The 26,128-nt window shown below is 47.2% G+C and overlaps 1 protein-coding gene and 1 long non-coding RNA gene across 3 annotated transcripts in view; one reads left to right on the forward strand and one right to left on the reverse strand.

The window, feature by feature from the left end:
* Positions 1-26,128, reverse strand: part of OPA3 (outer mitochondrial membrane lipid metabolism regulator OPA3) — a 64,065-nt gene that overhangs the window by 32,089 nt on the left and 5,848 nt on the right. The window lies entirely within an intron of this gene.
* On the forward strand, positions 1,265-24,339 carry LOC118497712. Its single transcript, XR_004900233.1, has 5 exons — positions 1,265-1,955; positions 6,037-6,159; positions 6,257-6,334; positions 6,888-7,275; positions 24,328-24,339. It is a non-coding gene; the product is annotated as an uncharacterized LOC118497712 (long non-coding RNA).

Below are 26,128 nucleotides of genomic sequence, written 5' to 3' on the forward strand. Positions count from 1 at the left end.
AGGGGAGGAAGGAAGAAAGCCAGACAACCTACAGTCTGAGAGTACAAGGTGGTGACCCCAATACTCCACATCAACTGAGACATCCCCCAAAACACAAGTCTTTGGGAAGTACTGTGGTCATTCCCATCCTTAAAAGTAAATGTGTAAATGAATTACCCATAGAACTCCAGCCTCTTGAGAGAGTAATAAAGGAAACTGGTGAGTCATGTAAACGGTAAAACAAGCTCCACAACTAATCAGTGAATGAGAAAATGTAATGTGTAAACAAGATACTAAATAAACTGTGATCTCAAATCCAGATTCACAGCAATTTTTTAAAATGTGAAGAAATGCACATGCCTAATAAGCTCGTGAAAGACAGTTCAACTTCACTAGCAATTCAATTGATAAAACCACTAATGATATAAGTTATGAGTTCTCAGGTTGACAAGGATTAAACCACGAGAGGAGCCTCGGCCAGGGTCTGAGGAAAGCATCGCTGCATGCTGGAGCTGCAGGCTGGAACGTGGGCTGAGGGGCGCAGCCTGCACATTTCGGAGCACGACGTATATGTACATTATGACCCCTCGTTTTACCTCTTGGGGCTTATCTTGTGGAAAATAAAGGGTTTACTGCTCGAGGACCCGTGCAAACGGATGCTCACAGCATTGGTTTTTAGATTAGTAAAAACCAGGCAGCCATTTGAGTATCCGTGAAAAGGGAATTCTTTGAGATATTCTCAACAGACAGATTTACTGTTTGAGGTGCTGCTATGGAAAGTTTATGGTTGCAGTAACCAAAAAGTAGAATTCCCATTTCTTTCTTTAAATTTTTATTTATTGATTGGGGGTAGAGAAACATGGCTTTGTTGTTCCACTTAGTTATGCATGCATTCACTGGTGGATTCTTGTACGTGCCCTGACCAGGGACTGAACCTGCAACCTTGGTCTACTGGGATGATGCTCTAACCAACCAAGCTAACCAGCCAGGGCAGAATTTCCACTTCTCCATCATTACAAAGAGAGGAAGCACCCTGACTGATGTGGCTTAGTGGGCTGGGGGACCAGCGTCCTGCAGACCAAACTATTACTGGGTTGATTCCTAGTTCAGGGCACGTGGCTGGGTTGCGGGTTTGGCCCCTGGTAGGGGGCATGCAAGAGGCAACCAATCATGCTTCTCTTGCACGTTGATGTTTCTCTCCCACTTTCTGCCCACCTTCCCCTCTCTCTAAAAGTCAGTAAATAAGTAAACTCTTTTTTTAAAAAAGAGAGGAAGTGCACTCTTTCTCTAGCACACCCTGCTCTGCCTTTCTTCAGATGTGTAGCTTTGCTTTCTTTCTTCTACCCTCTCAGGGTCCCCACGAGACTTGCAACCAGGGGAGTGGTGGACAGTGGCAGTTCCTTCCGGGCTCACCCTGAACCCGTCTCCAAGGCCCCCCCTTTGTACTGCTGTTCAAGTACAGTTGTCTCCATTCCCCCCGCCACTCTCCCCACCCCAGCAAGGATTCTTCTTCTGACTCTGTAACTTGTTTCCTAAGTCCATGCAGCCCAGGGGGTTCGCTTCTGCTTCTGCGACTTTCTGAAAGGCCAAGGCAGCTCTCTGGGGCGGCGCACTTGATTCTTCTCTCCAAGCATACTTTTGGTTTGCTTGGTTACAAACTTCCTCTTGCACTGCTTTGGGCTGGAGATAGCAGCACTGGGAGCTGTGGGTTCTGGTTCTGGGGTCGCTGGCCCACCGTTCTGAACGTGGACTTCCTCGTAGGCACCTAACTCGCCATCTTTGATGAGCTCCGGCCTCTATGCCTTGCGCAGCTGCTCCAGGAAGCTGCTGTAGAAGCTCTCTGCCCACTCTGTGGGCACTGAATGCCATGTGGAAGGTGGGCTTGGGGCCCTTGAGGACACACTGGCGAATGAACTGGCTGACACGCAGCACCTGGTGCTTTGACCAGTGCTTCCCACTCTCATCTTCAAACACATGTAATTTTACAATCTTTTGGACTGTGCACTCCGGCTCCTTCTGTGTCTCTTCTAGAGAAATCCCCAGCCGCACTCAGACGCCCTGTCCACCGGCACTTACACTTACCTGCTCTCCTCCTACTCTGACACCAGCCCCGGGGGACGCGCTGCGCTTCATGGAGGTGGCTGGTGGCTCGTTTCACTGTCTGCCTCAGCTCCCAACATGGCCAGGGAAGAAACTGGTGCCCTGACTCCCCACGCCTCATCCCTAGGCCACCTAGGCCAGGCCTTCCTTTCCATCCCTTCACATTATGGAGATTTATTTATTTTTTAAGGTTGTACTTATTTATTTTTAGAGATGGGATGGGAGGAAGAACGAGAGGGAGAGAAACATCCATGTACAAGAGATACATTGATCAGTTGCCTCTCACACGCCCCCAACAGGGGAGCTGGCCCGCAACCCAGGCATGTTCCCCAGCTGGGAATTGAACCAGTGACCTTTCAGTTTGCAGGTCGGTGCTCAAACCACTGAGCCACACCAGCCAGGGCACATCATGGGGATTTAATACACAGGCTGTTTGGTGGCTATAACAAGGCCCCTTGTACTCTGCATCAGCCCAGTCGGAAAAATGAAACAACAGCACACCCGAAGTGGTGCTCAAGGAAACGCCACGCAGCGTGACTGGTGTGCCCGAGCTAGAGTGAAGCCCCTTGCACTGCTGTCAGGAAGGGGGACGGCTGGAGGACAGCACTCTCTGCACCAGCCTCCGACCCTTCAATGCCCGGGTCAGTCTGCTGTCAGCGGGACAACAGAATGCGTTGGTCTGCACTCACACAGTAACTCTAAAACTGCAGGATTTTCTTTTTTCAGGCTGCTTGTCATTAACTTTCCACTCGGTGCAAGGTACACACACAGTACTTTGTGTCAGGATGGCTTGCATGTGGCTTGGGTAGGAAAGAGCAGGGTTCTCTCAATCAACTTCCTCTTTGGGGGTTTGCTATTTTGATATAAAAACCCAACTGCTTCTGCTTGCTGCAGCCTGCCCAGTCCCTGCAGTGGGGTGGGGAGCGGAGGGGGAACTCAGGCAGAGGAAGAGGGGTGGGGGTAGCGCTGGTGGGACCATTCAGGACGGGGGCGGCACTGGCCTTGCTGGGCTGGCAGCCAGGCAGTTTCCTTGTGGCTTCCTGAGGTGGGTGGCAGGCAGCCATGCTACTGGGGGCCTGGGGAGACTGAGTGCTCTGGAGGCCCCAGCGCTGTAGCCACAATAGTGAGAGCGGGCTCTCTGAAAAAGCAGCTTACCTGGCACTGACCCGAGGTTGGCCTTGGGGAGACCAGAGGGGTGGAAGACGGCTTCCCCCGGATACCTGTCACTTCCAGAGGAAGTGCCAATTCTTAAAACTGATTTTGTCTCATTAGTGGGTAATGCAATCAATGTAGCCACACAAGTCAGCACTGGAAACAGGACTGAGGTACAACAGAACAGCCTAAGAATGAGAGGTGTGGTTGTCCTTGGGGTGTGAAAAGTGCTGCGGCTCACTGTCTGCAGTGGAGGCCGTCGTGCTGCCCCTGGGGGAACTTCTAGAAGACTGGGGGGTAGGGGGTGGGAACGGCTTTTAGCAAGTTTTGTGTATGTGTTTAACTCGGCAACTGAGGAATGATGTACCAAAAAATGCACCAAACTTGAGTTCAGCCCCACAACTTCTAACACTTGTATGTGTCAGTGGTGCTCAGCTGGGGACAATTTTGCTCCCTGCCAGTAGCACCCCCAAGTTTTGACAACCACAATGTCTTCAGACTTGCTGATGTCCCCCGGTGGGAGAGGTGTGGGGCTTTTTCCTGTGTTGATGTGCAACTGCACCATTTCTTGAAGTGACTGTCCGGCCGGCACCGAGCCGCAGTGGCACCTCCGTGGGAAGTCAGCACGCACGTGTGGGTCTAGCTGTGGACAGTCTGTTCTGTCCTGCGGCCTGTTCATCCGTCCTTGTGCCAACACTGCACAGGCTTAACTACTTCGGTTTTACAGTCAGTCTTGAAACCTGAGAGTGTAAGTCTTCAAGCTTTGTTCTTCTTTAAATCGTTCTATTCTGGGACCTCGGCATTTCCGTATAACTTTTAGAATGTACTTGTTCCTAACAGCCACAAAACCTTGTTAAGGTGTTTACTGGGATTGCACTGAATCTACAGTTCGATTTGGAGAGTCTTACTAACACCATTTGGTCTCCCACCCAGGGGTAGGGTAACACAGCTCCACTTTTATACAGGCATTCTTCCTCTCAGGGTACTTGCACATCTTTTATCAAATTTATTCCTAGATACTTGAGGGGTTTCGATACTACTGTGAATAGTTTTTAAAATTTATTTTCCAGCCTTTGCTACTGTGGCTCAGTGGACTGAGTGAGGGCTGCAAGTCAAAGGGTCACTGGTTCGATTCCTAGTCAGGGCACATGCCTGGGTTATGGGCCAGGTCCTCAGTAGGGGGCATGCGAAAAGCAAACACACATTCCCTTTCCCTCTCTCTAAAAATTAAAAAAAATCTTTAAAATAAATAAATAAAATGTAAAAATTAATAAAAACAAAAACACATAAGCACATCAACAATATTGTTATAACTCTGTACAGTGCCAGGTGGGTACCTGAAATCTCAGGGGATCACTCTGTAAAGTATATGATTGTCTAACCGCTATGCTGTACGCCTGAAATTAATACAAAATTATGCTGAATGCAAACTGTAACTGAAAAATAAAATAAAATAAAAAAAACCCCACACATAAGTACATTTCAAAAACTTGTCCAAGCCAGAAATATAAGCACTGCCTTTGGGTTTCTAGGCCTCTGCCTTGATCTTGGGCCTGGGTCTCCCCACTGCCCCCCGCCCCATGCCCCTTCCACATGTGAAGTCACCACATTAAAGTAAACATAAGACCAAAGTAGTCTCCTGCTTCAAGTCCTTCGATGGTTTCCACTGATTTTAGGCCAAAGCCCCAATTCCTTAAAATGACCTAAAGGTCCCATACAATCAGCATATCTGTTCCTACCAGCGCACCCTACACACAAGGAATTATTTTAAGTGTTCAAACATTTTGTACTTTTATACATGCACTTCTTGATCCCAGACTCAGTCAGTGCCCGCTCCTCTAAGAAGCCCTCCCTGATCCTCAGGCTAGGCCAGGTGTCCCCTGTGGGCTCTCCTGGCCTCCTGAGCTCCATAGCCCAGCCCTGCCCACTTGGGGCCATCACTGTCCAGGGACAGCTCTGCCTCCCCTGAGACTCCGAGTCTGAGGGCAGCAGGGCAGAGCCGGGCTAAGTGGGGCACGCAGGGAGGGTGAATAAGGAAATAAATGAAGGAAACACACGGAAAACACTAACTTTTGGTTACTAGTGAACACTGGGATATGGGTGCTCTATTTTTTTTCTTTTCTGCATTTAAAATTTTTTCTATAGTAAACACAGATTGCCTCTCTATTTTTAAAAATAAGGAAAAATGTGCCCTGGCCAAGTAGCTCAGTTGGTTAGAGCACCGTCCTGATAGCCGAGGTTGTGGGTTTGATCCCTGGTCAGGACACATACAAGAATCAACTGGTGAATGCACACATTAGTGGAACAACAAATCAAAGTTTCTATCCCCCCCACTTCCTCTCTCTCTCTCAAATCAATAAATTAAATAAATTAATTAATTAAAATAAATTACAGTTCTGATTTTAGGAATTTATTACCTTTTCCAAGAAAGGAATTAGGCATCTACAAAAAGACTTGGATACCAGAGGAAAGCGCCCTTCTCCCCACACATGGCTGGTCCGTTTCAGGAGGCGCTTCCTCCTGTTTTCAGGGCAGGGACCTGCTCTGCACTCAGCTTTCAGGGGTGAGCCTGAGCACTCACCACCCAGAGGGTGGTGACCTGCAGGACCAACGGGACGCACAAGGAGGGATGTGTATGGGTGACTTCTAGGGTGAGAAGTGAGTGGTGCATGATACCACTTGGTGACTCAAAGGTTTCTACAGCCACGTGATAAGGTCACTTCAAATAATCCGTAAGAGGGTTCTGGGGAAGTCACTCAGGAAGTACCTCACTTGGGAGCTGAGGAGACTTTGGATATTCCTCAGGAAGCTTCACTGCTGCAGAGAGCGTGCCCACTGAGAGACCTGCGGGGAGCAGGCTTACCAGCACCGCTGCAATGGGACCAATGGCTGGCTCCGCTTGGAGGACCTGGCTCCACACGTTCTCAGGTACTGGGACCCAAGGCCCTGTGCCCAGGGCCCCCTGCACCCAGCCCCTCACCCAGGGCCCCCTGCACCCAGCCCCTCACTCTCTTCTCTCTTGAAGCCTTATGTCTCCTGCTGTGGCTATTCTCTAATGGATCACCGGTGCCTTCCTCACCCTCTTGGAGCCAAGAACCCAAGGGTGAGTACAGGGGTGAGCATCTTCTGAGGGAGGCAAACAAGTGAGTGGGTTGGTGGTAGTGCAGCCTCCCAAGAGGGACTTTTTAAGCTTCAGGACTGTGATCATAAGTTGCAAAATCAATTTGGTGTGTTATGACCAGCATGTCTTTAAAGAAAAAGATACATAATTCTAAGATGTATAACTCCACTTATATAAATTCTATAAAATGCAAACTGATCTCTGATCAGGGGCTGCCTGGGGGTTGGGAAGTTGGGGGGCTGGGATTACAAGGAGCATGAAGATGCTTTGTGGGTAATGGATGTGCTCGTTCTCTAGACTGTGGGGATGGCTTCACGGGTGGCCACATCTACTCAAACTTATCCGACTGTACACTTTAAACAGAACCGGATAGACTAAGTAATGCAGGAAGGAAGAAGAGGGAGTGGGCGTCAGCCAGGTGAAGTGACAAACACCACAGGAGATGAGAAAGGGTCGAGGGTCCCAAGATAGCCTCAGGCTGGGACCCCACCCTCCGGCTCTGCCAGGCCCAGACTGAGATGTTTCTGGTCCCCAGGCAAGGTGCTGGTGGTCCAACCAGAGGCGTGGAGACGCTGTGGCAGCGTGGCCCTGGACCCCAAGGATGGCATGTGGAGCTGCTGTGGGCTCCACTACCCCTTCCATCGTGCCTCCCAGAGGTGCTGTTCGACCAACATGAACGGGTTCCAGGTCATTCCCAAGGACAATAGCAAATCAGAATATGACGACTGCAGGAAATATAACAGGAAGGACCTCTAGGCTCCAGGAAGCCATCCTTCGCGGCCCCAAATCCCCCCCACCCTCAACCTACCCTTTCCTTCTAAGCCTTCACTCTGAGGACTAGGGAATTATCCAGCAGCTCCTTCTTTCCAAAGTCTAAGTTATGGGCCACAGGTTCCCACGGTGTGAAGTTAGGTAAGTCACCTGTTTCTTTCTGCTAGCAAGTAAACAGGCTGAGCTGGCCTCACGTGGCTGAGTTCACCCCAAAGTGGTGCAGGAACTTCTCTCTGTCCCTTCTGCTTCCTAGCAATTCTCCCGAGCTGCAGGCCTCTCCCCAGTCATCCTCTTAGCACCCAAGAGGCAACAGGTCCAAGAAGGGAAAGATGGACATTCAAGGACAGTCGTGGCAATGGGTTTAAGAGTGCTGAGCCATGGGAAACAGCGCGCCTGCCAGAAGAGGACTGCCAGTTCGTGCATGCAACAGTCTTGTGACTAGGCCTTCCTGTGCATGAGGCTGCAAAGCTGTCAAGGCTACTCCCCGAGTGGCCCTGCCGTACAGACCCCGGATGTGAGCTAGAGTTGGCTGATGAGGTGCATCGCCCAAGATCTGCAAGGCAGAAGGAGTGAGACAGGGCTCCGACCTGTAGCTTCGGTTCTGCTGGTGAGGGTGGGCTGGGGATGCTGCGATTTTCCAACGTGAACTTTCATGGCCTTATCACCCACTGCACGGGTGCTGTGGCTTCTTGGCCCCTGGTGGTATTCGGTCAACATGTTTTTCAACACACTACTTGAGCGGGCAGCCTCAAAGGCAGGGGCTCCCCTGGGGGTCAGTTCCGTGGCTTCATTCCCAGATCTAGCCAAGAGCTGCTTCATCCAGCCCTTCCCACGACTGGGCAAGCGTTCGGCTCTGTATTAAGTGCTTCCTGCCCCATTTATTTTGAAATGCATAAAAGATGAGATAGAAGGATGGATGGACAGAAGGTGGGCCAATGGGTAGAAGTGTGACTGAGTGAGTACAGTAAAATGTGGGCGGGAGTATCCGCGTGGGAATGTGGATGTATTTTAATGTAAAATTTTTTCAACGTTGCTGTATATTTAAAAATGTTCATAATAAAGTGTTGAGGGGAAAATTCCTTTCTTAAAAGAGCTGGAGTGTTTTCTCTTCCCTGTAGCTGAACTGTGATGATGCAGTTACGTCAGAAATGATGACAGCCCCTCCATGGCCGATGCAGCAAGTAGCCTTAATACCACAGGGGAGCTGGGCCGCTGTCTTGGCCTTGGCTGGGTGCCAGCACCGCGGGGAAGTCTGTCCCGGGAGATGAGGCAGAACTGTGTGCAATGCTAAGGCAGGGCTCCGAGAATAGGGTCCTCCAGAGTCACTGGGCCTCTGACTCCCCTGCGGCTCGAGAGGAGGTGGGAAGCACTGCCTCAGCCCCCTCGAGCAGGAGAACCTGCTGGCTGAGAGTCAGAGCTGGGGTTCAGGTGCTCCCAGGCTGGAGTCCCAACAACCCCTCTCCAGGCCTCAGTTTCCTCTTCTATAAAATGGGTTTAGCAGCCCTGGCTGGTGTGGCTCAGTGGATTGAGTGGGGGGCCTGCAAAACAAAGGGTCACCAGTTTAATTCCCAGTCAGGCAGGGCACATGCCTGGGTTGCAGGCCAGGTCCCCAGTAGGAGGCATGCAAGAGGCAACCACACACTGATGCTTCTCTCCCTCTCTTTCTCCCTCCCTTCCCCTCTCTCTAAAAATAAATAAATAAAATCTTAAAAAAAAAATAAAAATGGGTTTAGTAATAATCCTCATCCATAGGGTTATATGAGATCCACCAAGACCATGTCTGGTTCCATCCAAAGGTTCGGGGACGGACAGCCATTGTTGTTGTTGTAAATTAGCCCCGGGACAGAGCCGCTGAATCTCAGAACAGAGAGCTGTCACCCACAGCCAGGGAAGATGACAGAAAATACACTGGGCTGTGCTCCTAGAGGTCTGGCAGATGAGGTCCCTGTTAGCAACGCCCAGGGGTTCCTCTGTCCTCCTGTGACCACCAAGACCACAGTCTAGGCGGGGCCTAGGCTCAGACCCAGCCTCCACTTCCCCGGTGAGCCTCGTGTTCCTCCCCAGGAGAGTGATGGGGAAGACAGCCCCCAGGAAGGAGGGACGGCTCTTCTTACAGTACACTTGTGATTAATACCAGAGAAGGCAAATACTGCAGCAGTCACTGTTGCAGGCATGATCCACTGACAGGTGCGGAAAGGAGTGGGTGATCCCTGGCTGGTGCAGCTCAGCTGGTTGGGCATCACCTCGCAAACCGACAGATTACCGCATATGCCTGGGTTGTGGGTTCGGTCTCTGATCAGGGAGCACGCAAGAGGCAACTAACTAATGTTTCTCTCTCACATCGATACTTCTCTGCCTCCCTCCTTCTTTTTCCCTCTCTCTGGAATTAATAAAAGGAAAGCAAAAGTAAAAATAAATTTTAAAAGAAAGGAGTAGGCAAAAGTTTGAGGAGAAATAGGGTATTTGTGTAGTCTTAAGGTATCTTCCCCAAGATATATATTAACTACAAAGGGAAAAATAGTAACTTTACAATGAGCAAATCTAGCACGTCACCCTAAACACGTGCCCAAGGTCCACATGACCAAAAATAAGACATGGGGAAGTCACGAACCCCCCACGTGCACCGAGAAGGGCGCAGCATCACTCCCATGGTGTTCCTGCCAAAGATGAGGAACCTCCTTCCAGTCAGGAGAAAGCCCAAGACACCCACAGTGAAGGACCATCTGCAGCACAGGTGGCAAACACAAGGCCTGAGGGCCGAATACCTTGTTTCCACCAGCGGCAGCACCGAGCTCTCCTTTAACTGTTAAGGAGCAGTTACATTTACACAGTCCTAAAACTACATCCGGCCCTTTCAGGGCACCTGTGAGGCTGACATGGCCCCCGCTGAAAATGAGCCTGACATTCCTGGTCTACAGAATAACTAACCCGTACTCCTCAGAAGGGTCAAGGTTGTAAAAGACAAAGACAGACTGAGAAACGGTCACAGATGAAAGGGGACTAAAGCCACATGGGAACAAATGCAGCACGGGACACGGGGTCAGACCCCGGAGAGGAAAGGGCAAGGGCAGAAACGCCGTGGTCATTGGCTTGAGGTCCGCAGCTGCGTTCACAGTGCTGCACCCACGCTCGCTCTCTGGGTCTGCTTGCTGCACCAGCCAAGATGCTATTCCAGGAGACGTAGACTGAAAGGTATGCGGAAACTCAGCACTGTTTTTACAACTTTTCTGTGAATCTAATCTTAGTTCAGAGAAAGGATAAAAAAGTCATCACCTCTGACGGTGAGACCGAGAGGAAATGGACCGTCCCAAACACTGCTGCTGCCCTGAGTCAGTACACTGCGCAGGGAGAGTGATGCCAAATTACCCTGCCCCCCACCCCAGGCGTGCGAGGCCTGCCTGGCAGGTCAGTCTGGCAGTGTTGTTTATAAGAATAAAAAGGCCAGGGAAGACCCTGGGAGACTATCTGCAGGCTCATAAATTACAGTAATTCTGGCAGTGGCTGAAGTAAGAGGTTAAGGAAGGTTCTAGCGTGCTGACAGACCACTCTCTCCAGGAGAAGGTGGTCAGTGAGAAGCAGGATTGGCACCGTCTGCTGATGGCTACATTCATGGGGAAAGGGGAAGGGCTGAGGTGCACAATGGCACTTACTTGGAAATGCAGTTTTGGGGTACTTCCCCTCCTAGAAAATATGCAGGATAACTGCGAACATCACAGGGGCTGCACACACAGCAGGCCTGACAGACTCAGTGACCAATGGTGCCCACACGGAGGGTCTAATGGTGAATTCCTAACTGGTGATGGCGGGGAGTCACGTCCCAGGCTCACAGCTTCCTTAGCAAAGGTCAGCTTTGCCCTAAGCGAGGCCTGCCCATTGTTCTCACGCATCTTGAAATGCCAGAGTGATTCCTTTCCGAGACCCCTCGGAGACAGAGGCTCAATCACCCACAGAGAGCACTCTCGCTGGAATTCCTCCTCCTCATCTATTTGCCCGCATACCACCTTTAGTTACTATAAATAGGAAACAATTAACCACCCTGTACCCACCAACGCAAGAGATGTGTGTATCTCTCCATTTGTTTTTACCTGATCTCAGAGCTTTCCCCACTTGGCTTTCTCCTGCCTCCACTATCTGCCACCGATGGATTTGCTGTGACCTTCCTTACGTTTTCTCCCTTGATTCTAACTGCATTCTAATGAACTGCCACACTGCCATTCTCTGGAGAATCTTCTCATTCTGGTGAGACCTTGCTTCTGGGCAGGTCTTCAGGTTGGCTCAAACAAACTCTTATAAAATTTTTCTACAGGTCTGGATATCTTTTGTAGACCTGGAAAGAAAATAAGATGGATCCCTACCTCACACCTAACACCCAAAATAAATTCTAGATGCATCAAAGACTTAAACACATGTACAAACGTAAGACTGAAATTACTACAAGAAAACATAAGAGAAATCATTTATAATCTAGAAAGTCTTTCTAAAGATGCCACAAAACTTGAAAGTCAGAAAAGATAAATAGACCTAAGTTAAAAAAGAAAAGGTTTTACATGATACACACACACACACACACACACACTAACCAAAGTCAAATGACAATGCTGGAAAAAAGATTTGCTAATTTCCTTATAAAAAAAGCTCCTACGAATTAATCAGATAAAGACCCCAATGACTTGCTAGAAAAAGGGGCCAATGCCACAAAGAGATCATTGCTTCAATAGTCAAATGGCTCTTAAAAAGATGAAGGAACAACCAGCTTCGTCTACAAGGAAATGCAAATTAAAACTAAAATGAAGAGTTGATCTCTATCTCTCAGATTGGCAAAAAGCAACAAGTGTCTCAGCCCAGTGCATGGACAGCGGGAAGAGGCCTCACTGCTGGGGGCAGGAGCTGACCCAGCCCTGGTGGGTGTGGCTCAGTGGATTGAGTGCCAGCCTGCAAACTGAAAGTTGCCAGTTAGATTCCCAGTCAGGACTGGGTTGTGGGCCAGGTCCCCAGCTGGGGGTGTGCAAAAGGCAACCACACATTGATGCTTCTCTCTTTCTCCCTCCCTTCCTCTCTCTCTAAAAATAATAAATAAAGTCTTTAAAAAAATGAAGTGATCCGACCCATAATTACAGAGCGATACCCCTGCATGGGCGTCAAATTCGCATCCCTCCCATCTTGTTGCCCCTTGAACAATCTCAACACATTAAAAAAAAAAACTATGTACCCTCTTTATATATTTTGAAGCTGTCATATCTATTTTTTCATTCTAAGTTTAAATAATTGCAAAGAGCATAAATTCTGGCATATGACATTGACATTTTAAAGCAAATCTGTTGTCACTCTTTTAAGCATAGGTGAAGAAGGGAAGAGCCGTAGTAATTTAATATGATCCACCATTAATTTGAAAGACACATCAACCAGCTTTGCGTAACAGAGTTTGCATCCTTACTTGTTCTTCTTGAAGTTTAAACTATATTTTACTCTCTCTACAAAATTTTATCCTAACAGAACACACATATCCTATTGTATTTTTCTGAAACAAAAAAACGTGTCTATAAATGAAAGCCAAAATTTTCATTTCTTGGGACCTTAATTAAAAATGCTCTCAGATTGAGTTACCATTACAGTTACTATATCACTGATCAGAATATCATATATTACACAATATGATGCATAATTACTAACCATAAAAAGTAAAGTTGTGATCAAGACCCATGCCTTAATAAAGTGGACTGGGGAAAACATTCCTGCCATCAACATTTCAAATTGCTCCTTTGTGACCTTGGAGATTTTTACACCTGGCGCATCATCCTATGGCCAGGATGGGGAAACAGATTTGCCTCCTTTTTTCTCCCCTACACTTCTCCTGTAATTTCTTTTCCTGGGAGGAGAGCCAGGAAAAGCCCCAGCAGATGCCTCAGGTAAGCCAGGAGAAGTTGGAGATCTTGCAGGGTGGGCGTGGGGGGGGGGGGGAATGGGGCACACGTGTCCCTCAGCGTTAAGGCCGCCTGCCCAGTGCCAGGTGGACTAGACACCGACGGCAGCATTCTCCAGGAAAGTGTAACCCAGAAATAACCTGGTCCATCCACGCGGGGAACTGACTGCTATGAAAAGAACATGGGAGCGCTGAATGTGTGCCACAGATGCTGAAGGTGTGCTGCTAAGAGGAAGCAGACTGGGCACAATACAGAGTGGACAGTATGCTACCGCACCTGTGATTAAATATACACATACCTAGAATGGACCTGACTGTGCACAGAACACTTCTGGAAAATGGCTGGGGGTACCCCTGGTGGCTCCCCCTCTGACCTCCTACTTTCCCACTCACCCCCTGCCCTAGCCACAGAGGCTAGGCCTCCTCACCATTCCTGGAACCCAGTGGGCATTTTCTAGCCTTGGGGTCGTTGCACTCATGACACCTTATGCCCCAAACACTTTCTACAAGTCTCCACACTTCCTCACTTTACTCGGTCTCCAGTCTAAGATTTCTCTCCTCAGAAAGGCCTTCCTAAACCTAGCCTGGCATAGCACGTGCCTTCCCCCATTACATCTGTCCTCCCCTCCTGCATTGTGTTTCCCTCACTACCTAACACGAAATATATTTTGCTTTCTTGTCTTGTTGATGATCTGTCTCCTGTCAGGAAAACCTCAACTCCATAAGGGGAGCAGACCTAGATCTCTTTTTAAACAGCTGCAGCCCCAGTGCCTGGCAAGTAGCAGACATTCAGCAAGTATTTCTTAAGGAACACAGAGAGAAGGAAGACAGGCAGGCAAGGAGCAATGGAAAACATATGTAGTCTTCATCATGTTCGCTTTCATACCATCTGAATTTTTCTACATGTGCATAATTACTGACAATAATGGAATTAAATTAGAAATCAATAAAATGCCCTGATACAGTTTGATAAGGAATCTAAAAAGGCCCTAATATTTGGAAGCAAGACAACACACTTCTAAATAACCTATGGGTCCAAGAAAACACCATAAACAAAACCGGGAAGTATACAGAACTGAATGACAATGAAGGGACACCGTGTCGGGTTTTACAGGACACATCTAAACTATTGTCTGGAGGGAATTTATATTGTGTTTCAATGTTTGTAAAAAAAAAAAAAGAAGAAGAAGAAGAAGAAAGATTTAAAGGCAATAATCTGAGACTCCACTTTATTAAAAAGGAGCAAATTAAACCCAAAATAAATAGGAGAAAATAATAAGGATAAGAGCAGAAACCAATGAAATAGCAAACAGACAAATGACAGGAAAACAAGCCAAAAGGTGATCCTTTGAAACCCACACTGACAGACCACCACCAGGATTAGTGATCAAGAATAAAAAAAAAGAGCTCTGGCTGGTGTGGATCAGTGGATTGAGTGTGGGCCTGCGGACAAAAGGGCCACCGGTTTGATTCCCAGTCAGGGCACATGTCTGGGTTGCAGGCCAGGTCCCCAGTAGGGGGCGCATGAGGAGCAACCACACAATGATGTTTCTCTCCCTCTCTTTATCCCTCCTTTCCCCTCTCTAAAAATAAATACATAAAATCTTAAAAGAAAACATTTACAAAAAAATAAAAGGATAAAGAAAAAAGAGAACATAAATTACTATTATTTAGAAATGAAAGAGGAAACATCACTACATATCCTGGAAATATTAAAAAGATGCCAAAGGAATATTATAAGCAGCTCTATACCAATAAATTTAGCAACTTATATGAAATGACATGTACCTTGAAAAATATAATTTATAAAAATTGATACAAGAAATAGAAAATCGGAGTTATCCCATAACTACTAAGGACACTGAATCCACTGTTGAACACTACGAGCCTAAATAGACATTTATGTCAAATATTTAAAGAAGATGTAATTTCAACTTTATACAAAATCTTACAGAGAGTAAAGGATGAGGGAACATTTTCCCAAATGTTTTGTGAGGCCAGCAAAACCATGATACTAAAACTTGACAAAGGCACTATAAGAAAAAATTACAGAGTATGTCACTTGTGACCACTGCAAAATATTAGCATATATTTAGGAAAATATTAGCAAATAAAATCAGGATTTACCTAGAAATACAAGATTGGTTTAGCTTGGGCTGGTGTGGCTCAGTGGATTGAGCGCCGGCCTACAAACCAAAGGGTTGCTGGTTCAATTCCCAGTCAAGGAACATGTGTGAAAGTCAACCACATACTGATGTTTCTCTTCCTCTCTTTCTCCGTCCCTTCTCCTCTCTCTGAAAATAAATAAAACCTTAAAAAAAAAGATTGGTTTAATATTCTTTAAAAAAATCAATAATTTTAGTTCATAATAGTAATAGAATTATGGTAAGCAGGATTCCAAGATGGCCCCCAGCAATCTGTCTCCTGGTATCGACACCTGTGTGTAGTCCCTTATTAAAAGGGAGCAAATTAAACCCGACATGGTATTACGGTCAGTCTGTATGACCACCAGAATACAGCAGCAGTGGCAGCAGTCACTTCCAAAGTTATGTTATGAAGACACTGCCTCTTCAGTGTCAGTCAGTCACTTTCATTCTCAGATCACCCTCTTCAGGGAAGCTAGCTGCCCGGACGTGAGTGGCCCCAGGGAGAGGTCCGAGTGGAGGATAACTGAGCCTCTGGCCAGCTGCCAGCAAAGAACCGCATGCACTCTACCAACACCCACGCAGGTGCATTGCCTGGGGAGGGGGCCTCTGGTGCCACACTCCTCTGGCCAGAACCACTCAACAAAGCTGCTCCTTAACTCCTGATCCTTAGGAACTGGGTTTACAATCAATGCTCTTTATTATAGTAATTAATTCTCACAACAAAGGTTCATTTATTATCACATGACAAAGTACTCAACATCACCACTCATCACAGAAAAGCACATGAGTTGCCATTCTGTACCACCTGGAGTGGCAAAAATTAAAAGATGAAAATATTAAATGTAGGCAAAGATGTGGGGCAACTGGAGCCACACTGGAAAACCCCTGCCTGTGGGCTGGGGGCAGGAGGAGGGGTATAAGGGGGATAAGTGGTAATGGGAAAAAAATACAATGAAAAAAAAAAAGAAAGAAAACTCCTTGGTAGTTTCTTATAAAAATTAAACATACCTTTACCGTATAACCCAGAAATGTTATAGCCAGCATAAATAATAAGCAGTTACCGGGTCCTGGAACTGGGTAATCTAGGAAGGTCCCAGGGGACCAGCTCAAATGTGGCCATCAGAAATTTCTCAACTCAGTATGTGTAACCTTGAGTGAAACATTTTACTTTAATATTTTATTGGCGTTTAACATACAGCAGAGAAATGCACTCATCGTAAATGCACAGTCTGCTGAGTTTACAAACAACCCATCCGTGCAGCCAGTTTCCAGATGGAGAAACATCCCCAGCCCCCACAAGCCTCCTGGTGCCACCCTCAGACCAGCCAATCAGAGCACTGCTTTCCTTGGGCTACAGGGATTGGCTCCGGGAAGGGGATGCCACCTAAGCTGAGGTCCTGCCTGGAAATTTGGGTGGAACTGCTGGAAAGAAGGGCTGCTCTGTGCTCTGGAGTCCCTTGGCAGGTAACTAACACCCTTAGACGTGAGCTCCAGGAGCCCTGGCCGATTGGCTCTGTTGTTGGAGCATCATCCTGTACACCAAAGGGTTGTGGGTTCGATCCCCAGTTGGGGTGCGGGTGTGCACAGGACGCAACCAACTGATGTTTTTCTGTCTTTCTGTACCTCTCTTTCCTCCTGTCCTCTCTCACTAAAGTCAATAAACATATTCTCCGGTGAGGATTAAAATCAAAGGGCAGCTCCATGGGAACAGGGAGCTTTGTCCGTTTTGTGACTACTGAGTTAGTCACACTTCCCGGGGCAGTTCCTGACACACGGCAGGCACTAAATAAAGATTTTCTGAATGAGTGAATTATATAGCCTCTTCATGGATTGAGCGCATCCTTGTCCCAGAAAAAACCCCAGCTCTAAGCCCTGGCCAGTGTGGCTCAGTTGGTTGGAGCGTCATCCCGCAAACCAGAAGGTCATGGGTTTGATTATCAGTCAGCTGCGGCGGGGGACCCACCTCTACACCCCACTCCAGACTTGGAGAGAACGACTCAACTCAGTACAGATGGCATCTGGGAATCTGAGAGGCACAAGGGAAGTAGAGACTAACAGAGACTCTAACAGAGACTAAGAATTTGGTGTGCCCTGGAGAAGGGTAGTCCTAGTGTTACAGAACAGCCCAAGGGGGGAAGTGTATGATATACTATTACCGAAAGGACCCCCTTTTTTCCTCCAGGGTCCCCCCTACTAGGTTTGCTATGCCTGCTACCAGAGGAAAGACATCTCTCAATGCCAGAGATTTGTGAAAATGATTTATTTAAAAGCCATACAAACTTAGAATAGTGACTTACTGTCTTCACTAAAATACTAAAGTCCTTTAGAATACCCACAGACACACACAATCCATCCTTCTCCCTCTGCCCTAAGCTGGGGTACTGTATCTCAGGAAAAGAAGTAGAAGTCCGTGATTCCAGCTCCTGGCACCATCAGCTGGGTCACCGCCATGATCTCCAATTAATCCTAAGTCATGTGGCACCTGCTCATGGCCCACCAGCAAGAGTCCTTTCACCCCTCTTCTTCCAGGCAAAGTCTCTCCTGCTTCTAAGCCACGTGGCAAAAGGGAGCACCCCAAAGCCACAGGGTCCCCATTCCGCCAAAGCCGCATGGTTGTCCCTTGTATCACTGCCATGCCTGGGTTTAAATCCACTCGCCAGTCTTCCTCTGCAGCCCCATTTCCAACTCCTCCTACAACCAGTTACACCTGCCAGCATTCCCGAATTCTTCCAGCTTTACTGGGCTGCCATAGTAAGTCTGGGCAGGTGTGGCCCCATGTCATGGAGCCAATCTTCTCCAAGCTCTCACACAGGCACTGTAACCAGGAGGAGCTGACTCCCAGTTACATCTTGGGTGGAAATCACTTCCATCCCCCTGGCTCAAAGCATGGCCACAGCTATTTAACATATCCATGACACCAGTTAAAGGTTATAGATATGTTAAATGTCCATGCCAGAGGTTAGCTGCTATATAACACAGCGCTGAATGGCCCTGCTCCAAGTGTCCTATTCCCCAGCTCAGACTTGTGGGGGTGAAGACATCGTGTATGTGTGTGTGTGTACGTACATATACATATATATACACATATATATTTCTAATATTTCCTGGACACTTTGAGTTCTGGACCCCATTACAAATCCCTACTTGGGGATTTCCGGCAAGATGGAGGAATAGGTGGATGCACCGTACATCCTCGCACAACCAAGATTAGAACAATAATTTACAGCCAGAATAACACTCAGAACTGACAGAGGACTTATCTGAATGGAAGTCGGACAGCCAAGAAGTTGAAGTAGACCCATACATCCAGACTGGTAGGCGGGGCCGAGAGGATGAGCCAGAGGATGAGCCGGGCGGCAGGCAGAGGACGAGGAAAACTTGGCGTGAAATCAGCGCGACAGCCATCCGGCGCACAAGAACGCAGCGGTGGTCCCTGAGTACGCAAGCTGCGGCTGGCGGACCCAGTGAGGCGGCGATTGTGGACCAGGACAGAGCTTACAGTCCAGGATCCCAGAGAAAGGACTGAGATCCCAGGAGAACGGAACTACCGCCAGTGTTTCCTCCCATCCCCACTCCCGCCTCCGCCCCCATATATAACGTCACAGTCTAGCGACTGGGGTGCCCAGCCCAGGTGAACACCTAAGGCTCCGCCCCGAACCGTAACAAGAGCGACCAGACCAAAAAAAAAAAAAAGAGAGAGAGAGAGAGCGAGAGAGAGACAGCGATGGCTCAAATAGAAGAACAAATCAGTGTCCCAGAACTCATCTTTTTGAGCAACCAAGAAATAGCTAACCTATCAGATGCACAGTTCAAAACACTGGTGATCAGAAAGCTCACGGAATTGGTTAATTTTGGGCACAAATTAGATGAAAAGATGCAGGATACCATAAAAGAGATGCAGGAAGATACACGGAAGTGAACCAATAGTGAAGGGAAGGAAACTGGGTCTCAAAACAATACAGTGGACCAGAAGGAAGATAGAATCAACCAAGTAGGAAAGCATGATGAAGTAAGAATTCAAAAAAAACGAGGAGAAGCTTAAGAGCATCCAGGACATCTTTAAACGTTCCAACATCCAAATTATAGGGGTACCAGAAGGGGAAGGGGAAAAGCAACAAATTGAGCATGTATTTGAACAAATAATAAAGGAGAATTTCTCCAATCTGGCAAAAGAAATAGTCTTCCAAGAAATACAGGAAGCTCAGAGAGCCCCAAAGAAGTTGGACCCAAGAAGAAACACACCAAGGCACATCATAATTACATTAGCCAAGGTAAAAATGAAGGAGAGAATCCTAGAAGCAGCAAGAGATAAGGGGACAGTAACCTACAAAGGAGTTCCCATCAGACTGTCAGCTGATTTCTCAAAAGAGACCTTATAGGCAAGAAGGGGCTGGAAAGAAATATTCCAAGTCATGAAAGACAAGGACCTACATCCCAGATTGCTCTATCCAGCAAAGCTTTCATTTAGAATGGAAGGGCAGATACAGTGCTTCTCAGATAAGGGCAAGTTAAAGGAGTTCATCATCACCAAGCCCTTATTTTATGAAATGCTAAAGGGACTTATCTAAGAAAAGAAGATAAAGAAAAAACATGTATAGTAAAAGGACAGCAAACTCACAATTATTAACAACCACACCTATAGCAAAACCAAAAGAAACTAAGCAAACAACTAGAACAGGAACAGAACCACAGAAATGGAGGTCACATGGAGGGTTAGCAACAGGGGGGTGGGAGGAGGAGAGAGGGGGTAAAAGGTATAGAGAATAAGTAGCATAGAATGTAGGTTGAAAATAGATAGGGGGAGGGCAAGAATAGTACGGGAAATGTAGAAGCTAAAGAACTCATAAGTATGACACATGGACATGAACTAAAGGGGGGAATGTGGATGGGAGAGGGAGTACAGGGTGGAGGGGAGAGAAGGGGGGAAATGGGACAACTGTAATAGCATAATCAATAAAATATATTAAAAAAAGAAAAAAAAGAAAAAAGAAACAAATCCCTATTTGGGACCCCCCTCTTGACTGCACCCTGTTACACTACGTTCAAGTCCTGGCTCTGGTACTTACTACGTGACCTTGGGCAAGATTCTCAACCTCTGTGCATCTCCATTTCCTGTTTTTTCAAATAAGGATCATATACCCTGGCTTGCAGGGATGTGGGCACATTCAAGGCTTGTGCATGAATTGTTGTCTAGTGGAAGTCTTACTATGGCTGCCTGCAGAAAACAGGATCAGGGCTGAACACTGCAGTGCAAACCAGAACTAGGCGATCTGGTTCTAGCTCTATCATTTAGCACGCACGTGGCCTCGGGCAGGTACTTAACAGCTCTGCTCAGTTTCTCAGTTTCTTCATCCACTAAGGCATTATTAATGATGGTAATGCGGTAAGAACAAATGTAAGGACTACAACAGCTATAGTGCCTATGACTATTATCATTACTTTATAATACTCCTTGCTGTCTTATTTATTCCCATCACTAAACTCTAGAAGTGATATTCCCTATCCTGACTTCCCATATAGCAAGGGAGGTATGTGACTCAATTCTGGCCAACCATCAGTGAGAAGAACTTCCTCAGGGCTTATGAGGAAAGATTTTCTCCTTGACGAGCTCTGTCTCATTTCCCTGCCCCCCTCCCCACACACACATTCTCCCTTTGGATACTGCAGTACCAAGGCACAATGCCTGGAGCTCCAGCAGCCCTGTTGAAGCCTTGAGGAAAGTTATGGTCTGAATAACAAAGTTAGTATAGTAAAAAAGATAGTGTCTTTGTTATAACAAAGATAATAAAGACAGAAAGAGTCCCCTGGTCCCTAATGACATCTCCATACCACCAAACCAATCATACAGCTACCTTCCTCCACCAACAATAAACATCCTTTTGATTTAAGGTTTGATTAAGATTTATTGGCTGGGTTTTTAATTAATCACAGATGAGCTCACATTTGTGTTTTGTTATCTTTCACAATAAGCATACATTACTTCTGTAAATTTAGTAAGTCCCTCAAAAAAATTTCAGAGGGAAAAAAACAACAAAATAAAATCTGATTCAATTGTAAAAAGAAAAGATAAAAATGGCAACGTACTCATCAAGTCATGCTGAGTTCTCAGCAGAGGGTAGCTGCTCTGTCACCAAAGGCAGGACCCAGGTGGGTCTGTAAGCAGAAGGGCCGGAGGACAGCTTAAGGAAGAAGGGGAGGGAGATAGTGCTGAGCAAACCACCAGTTTTATGGAGGCTCAGGGATCTGAGGTGGGTGGGGGTCAGCAAGAGTCCCAGCCAAGAAGCTGGATGTGGGAGTAAGATCCCATTTAGGGGTAGAGGCATCCGGGCAGGCCTGGAGGGGCCCGAGACATTGGGATAGGCTTCTAAGGAACTGACCAGGGAATCTCAAAGAGGGGTGGACAAGGTGTTTCTTTGAGGCATAGGAAGAAAATATCAGAACTTCTGGTTATGTTTATGTTTTTTTGTTTTTGTTTTTTAAGGTTTTATTTATTTATTTTTAGAGAGGGAAAGGGAGGGAGAAAGAGAGAGAGAGAAACATCAATGTGCGGTTGCTGGGGGCCGTGGCCTGCAACCCAGGCATGTGCCTTGACTGGGAATTGAACCTGTGACACTTTGGTTCGCAGCCCGAGCTCAATCCACTGAGCTACGCCAGCCAGGGTGTTATGTTTATGTTTTGAAGGAGGAGGAGGGAAGGGAAAGAAGAAAAAGGAAAAAAAGGGAAGAAGAGGAAAAGGAGGAAGGAAGAGGAGAGGAGGAGAAGAAGAAATTAAGCTTTACTGGCCATATAGAGCTATATACCAAGGTCAACTACGGAGGTGGCCTCCAGCACCTCTGAAACCAAGAGTGTGACGCGCGCGCCCTCTCCTGTCCACATAAGGTAGTGCAGTCAGGGCAAACATTCCCAGGGATAGTCTCAGGTTGCAAAGCAACCAGCCCTCACACAGGCACTTCTTTAAAAAAACCTCCACTGAAGATTTAACAATGTGAGCACCAGCAAATGCCCACTAATGTCTCCACATATGAAGGGGTGGGAATGAAAAATAAGCAGTGGGATTAAATGCAGCTGATGGCACACTGCGCTCCTCTGGATCTCTGGGCCTTAGGTAGGTCTTTGCCAGCTGTGACAGCTGAACACAGAATGTCAAAACCCGGCTCTCACAGAGGGTCGCACCAAGACTTTCCAAATGCATTTAACAATGTCTGTGTAAGAGAGCATTTTTAGTGAGAGCGAAAATATTTGGGGGGCCATGAACACATGAAAACCAAATTTTATTTTTAAAATATTAATTTCAGCCCTGGCCTATGTGGCTCAGTTGGTTGAAGCATCATCCCGTAACCAAAAGGTTGAGGGTTCGCTTCCCAGTCAGAGCACATACCTAGGTTGTACATTCGGTTCCAGACATGTATGAGGCAACCAATTGATGCTTCTCTCTTGCATCGATGTTTCTCTCTCCCTTTCTCTCTCTCTAAAAGCAACTAAAAAATGCATTTGAGTAAGGAATATATATATATATGAAAAATATATATGGTACATACCATATTTTTTAGACCATAAAATGCACCTAGGTGTTAGAGGAGGAAAATAGGGGAAAAATGTTGAAGCAAAAAAATGTGGTACAATGTTTAATAACATAAATAACATATTTCACCAATGTAAATGTAAACAGAACTCAACAGTTTTTTTTGCACAGCCTATGTGGCTCTGCAGCTGCTGCCAAATTATAGCTCCCATCATCCCAACCTGTCCTAGCATGGTGGGAGCTGTAGTTTTGCAACAGCTGCAGGGCCACATTGACAGGTGACCCTACAGTGGAATTTGCTTATGCTAATGTTAATGGGGGGACATACCAGTCACGTGATGGAGGCACATACGGGCGCCGCAGGTTTTCTTCTCCTACCGTGTCTGCACTGCCTGTATCTTCCTCCCTAGCACGACAGTAAGCCGCAGCAGCGACTCCACTGCAGCCTCACTTGTTTTGCACTGGGACACCCCTCCTCCCAGCCCAGGGGCTGCAGCAACCCCCCACTCCTGCTGCCACTGGCTTCCTGCAGCAGCAACCCTGATCCTGCCTCCTGTGACCCCGCTCTACTAACGCTCCCCCCCACCCCACAGTGAGCTGGGTAAGCTACATTCGGACTGTAAGACACACCCCCTTTTCCTCCCAAATTTGGGGGAGTGCATCTTATAGTCCAAAAAATACAGTATATATATGTACACATATATGGTATATATTGTACTATATATATGGTGTATATATATATTCCATATATATATATATATATATATATATTCCAACCCTTCTAATTTTTGTGCATATTTTTAATGCACATAATATATTTATAGTATTATATACTGGCATTGTACCTGACCACTAAATAACTACACACACACACACAGGAGTAAATGCTCAAAAATGTTTCCTTAACAGGAAAGCATAATAAAAACTGTGTGGAGGTCACTGGCAGCAGCCTGGCTGTCACATAACTAACTGATTTGGTGCTCTGGAGATTATAAATAGACTCCAGGGAAGTGATTTTCAAACATTCATGCACACAAGAATCCTCTCTGGAGAATGTTAAAAATAAAAACGTCCAGCTCTTCCCCAGACAGATGCAATCGGGGCCTGAAGGTGGCACTCCTGGGCAGCTGAGGGGAACACCCTCCGAAGCTCCTGTCTGTCCCTTCAGACTGGTTGCCTTTCCGCTCATCCATCTTCTAAGCAGCTGTATTTAATCTGGTGTCCAGGCCTTCTACAGAGCTCCAAATGTCAACTACTGTATTTGTCATTTCTCAAAGTTCCATTTGGTTCTTTTTCTAACTTCCTGGTCATTTTTTTATTGTACTTACATTTTCTATTCCTCCTATTTTATCCTTTTCACGTACAAAATAGGTCTTTTATCTCCACACCTGAGCATTCCAATGCCCGCAGTGTCCGCAGGTTCTGGGTCTGCTGACTCTCAGTCACAGCGCCCGCCTCCCTGTATAGCACGTCATTTTTTCTCATGAGCTCCTCCGTGCCAGAACTCTACCTGAAGGAATTCTTCGAGGCCCAGGCAAAGGGGATGTTCCTAAAGAGAGGGCTTGTTTGTCCCTGCCAGGAGTGTAGGGGGACACAGTCCCAGAGTCATGCTCAGCCTATTTCTAGGATCTTTCAAAGGGTATAATTCAGGCCCAAACCCACCTGGGGGACAGTCAGTGGCCACAAATTCTCACTTATTTCTAAGGCTGTGTGGCTTTGCAAGGTGGGTTTTCTCTAGTTGGACCTGGTTTTGCACGAGGCAGTCCCCCTGCCCAGCCTTCCCACAGCACAGCCCCTGTCCCCAAGGCCATGTGAATCTGAATGTCCTCTGAGCATCAGGTGACTTCAGTGTTCAGTCCCCTCCTCGGCTCTTTGCTACTGCTTTCTCCTTGCTCTTGAGACAGTCCCTTTTTTTTCCTTGCAGGTACAACCACTCATTCCAAAGGATGCTTTAAAGATTTTAGGCAGCATTCACTAGTGGGAGGCTCTCTACGCAGTCACACTGCCCTCTCTCTGGCTGACTCTGTCACTTCTCAGAAATACAACCCCAACCCAGGGCCTGCTCAGACAAATACAACAACCGCCCCATGCCTGTCAGCCAGAACTTTCTGCTTGTGGCAAGCCTGTGAGGGGTGACTGAGGAAGAGGAACACCACCATCTAGAGGCTTGAAGTACAGACTGCTCAGCTGTGACAGCTGACTTGGGACTGTGCCCCGAGCATGATGGCACTGGAAGGCTTAGCATTAGGATAATGACGACGAAAATGCTAACGGTGCCTGACAGTCAACAAACATTTATGCAGCACTTAAGGGCCAAGCACTGGTCAATGTTTTATGGATATTAACAAATGAAACCAGCATTAACGATCTAATTTACAGACAACAAAACTGAGGCCTAAAGAAGTTAAATGACTCGCCCTGCATTTGCATGCAGGTAGCCCAGCTCCAGAGGCGGGCTTCTTGGCCACCCAGCCACATGGCTGTTTACTGAACTTGTATGTGCCAGGCCTGTATTAGGGGTGCTCGGGCACATATCAGACCCAACAACCAGACCCAGAGTGAGGGCTAAACTGTACAGAGGGGGAGACGGGTGTGGAAATGCTCTGTGACTTGCCCAGGGCACACCAAGTAAATGGCAAAGGAGGGATCTGAGTGCAGAAAGCCGTCATCTGGAAGCAGAGTTTTAGTATCTGGGCAGTAATGGCTGCATGTGATAAGGACAAATTCTCAACATTCTCATAGTCAGTATTAATAACTGAATACAATGCTCTAGGGCAGGCCTTGGTAGGCACTGTCACCTGCACCCTTGCAGGGTTCCAGGAGATGAATTCCATTATTACCCTTAGTTGATAAGCATGGAAACAGAGGCTCAGAGAGATCCAGCTACGTGCCCAAAGCCACACAGTTAATAAGTGGTGTCAAGATTCAAACCCAAGCCCTGGCTGGTGTGCTCAGTGGATTGAGTACCAGCCTGCAAACCAAAGGATTGTTGGTTCGATTCCCAATCAGGGAACATGCCTGGACTGCAGGCCATGTCCCCAGTAGGGGGTGTACAAGAGGCAACACACATTGATGTTTCTCTCCCTCTCTCCCTCCCTTCCCCTCTGTCTAAAAATAAATAAATAAAATCTTTTAAAAAAAGATTCAAACCAAGACAGTAAACTGCCTCTGCTGACCCCCCCACACCACCTTACCACCCCCTGTGCAGTGCCCTCCCACACTCACTCTGGTCTGTGCCAGAGCCGCACCGGGCACCAGCCAACGGAGTGTGGTGGGAACAGCACTGTGCGGCTGTAAGCTGTGCCCTTAAATGGTCTGCATTCTTCTCGCCTGAAAATCTGGCTGTTGGGAGCCCTGAGTGATCACAAGAGAAATCCCGCTACTCTGCTGGAGACACCAGGTGAAGAGAGGGCATG

This window comes from Phyllostomus discolor, chromosome 12 (genome assembly GCF_004126475.2).
Source record: "Phyllostomus discolor isolate MPI-MPIP mPhyDis1 chromosome 12, mPhyDis1.pri.v3, whole genome shotgun sequence".
Lineage (NCBI taxonomy): Eukaryota > Metazoa > Chordata > Mammalia > Chiroptera > Phyllostomidae > Phyllostomus > Phyllostomus discolor.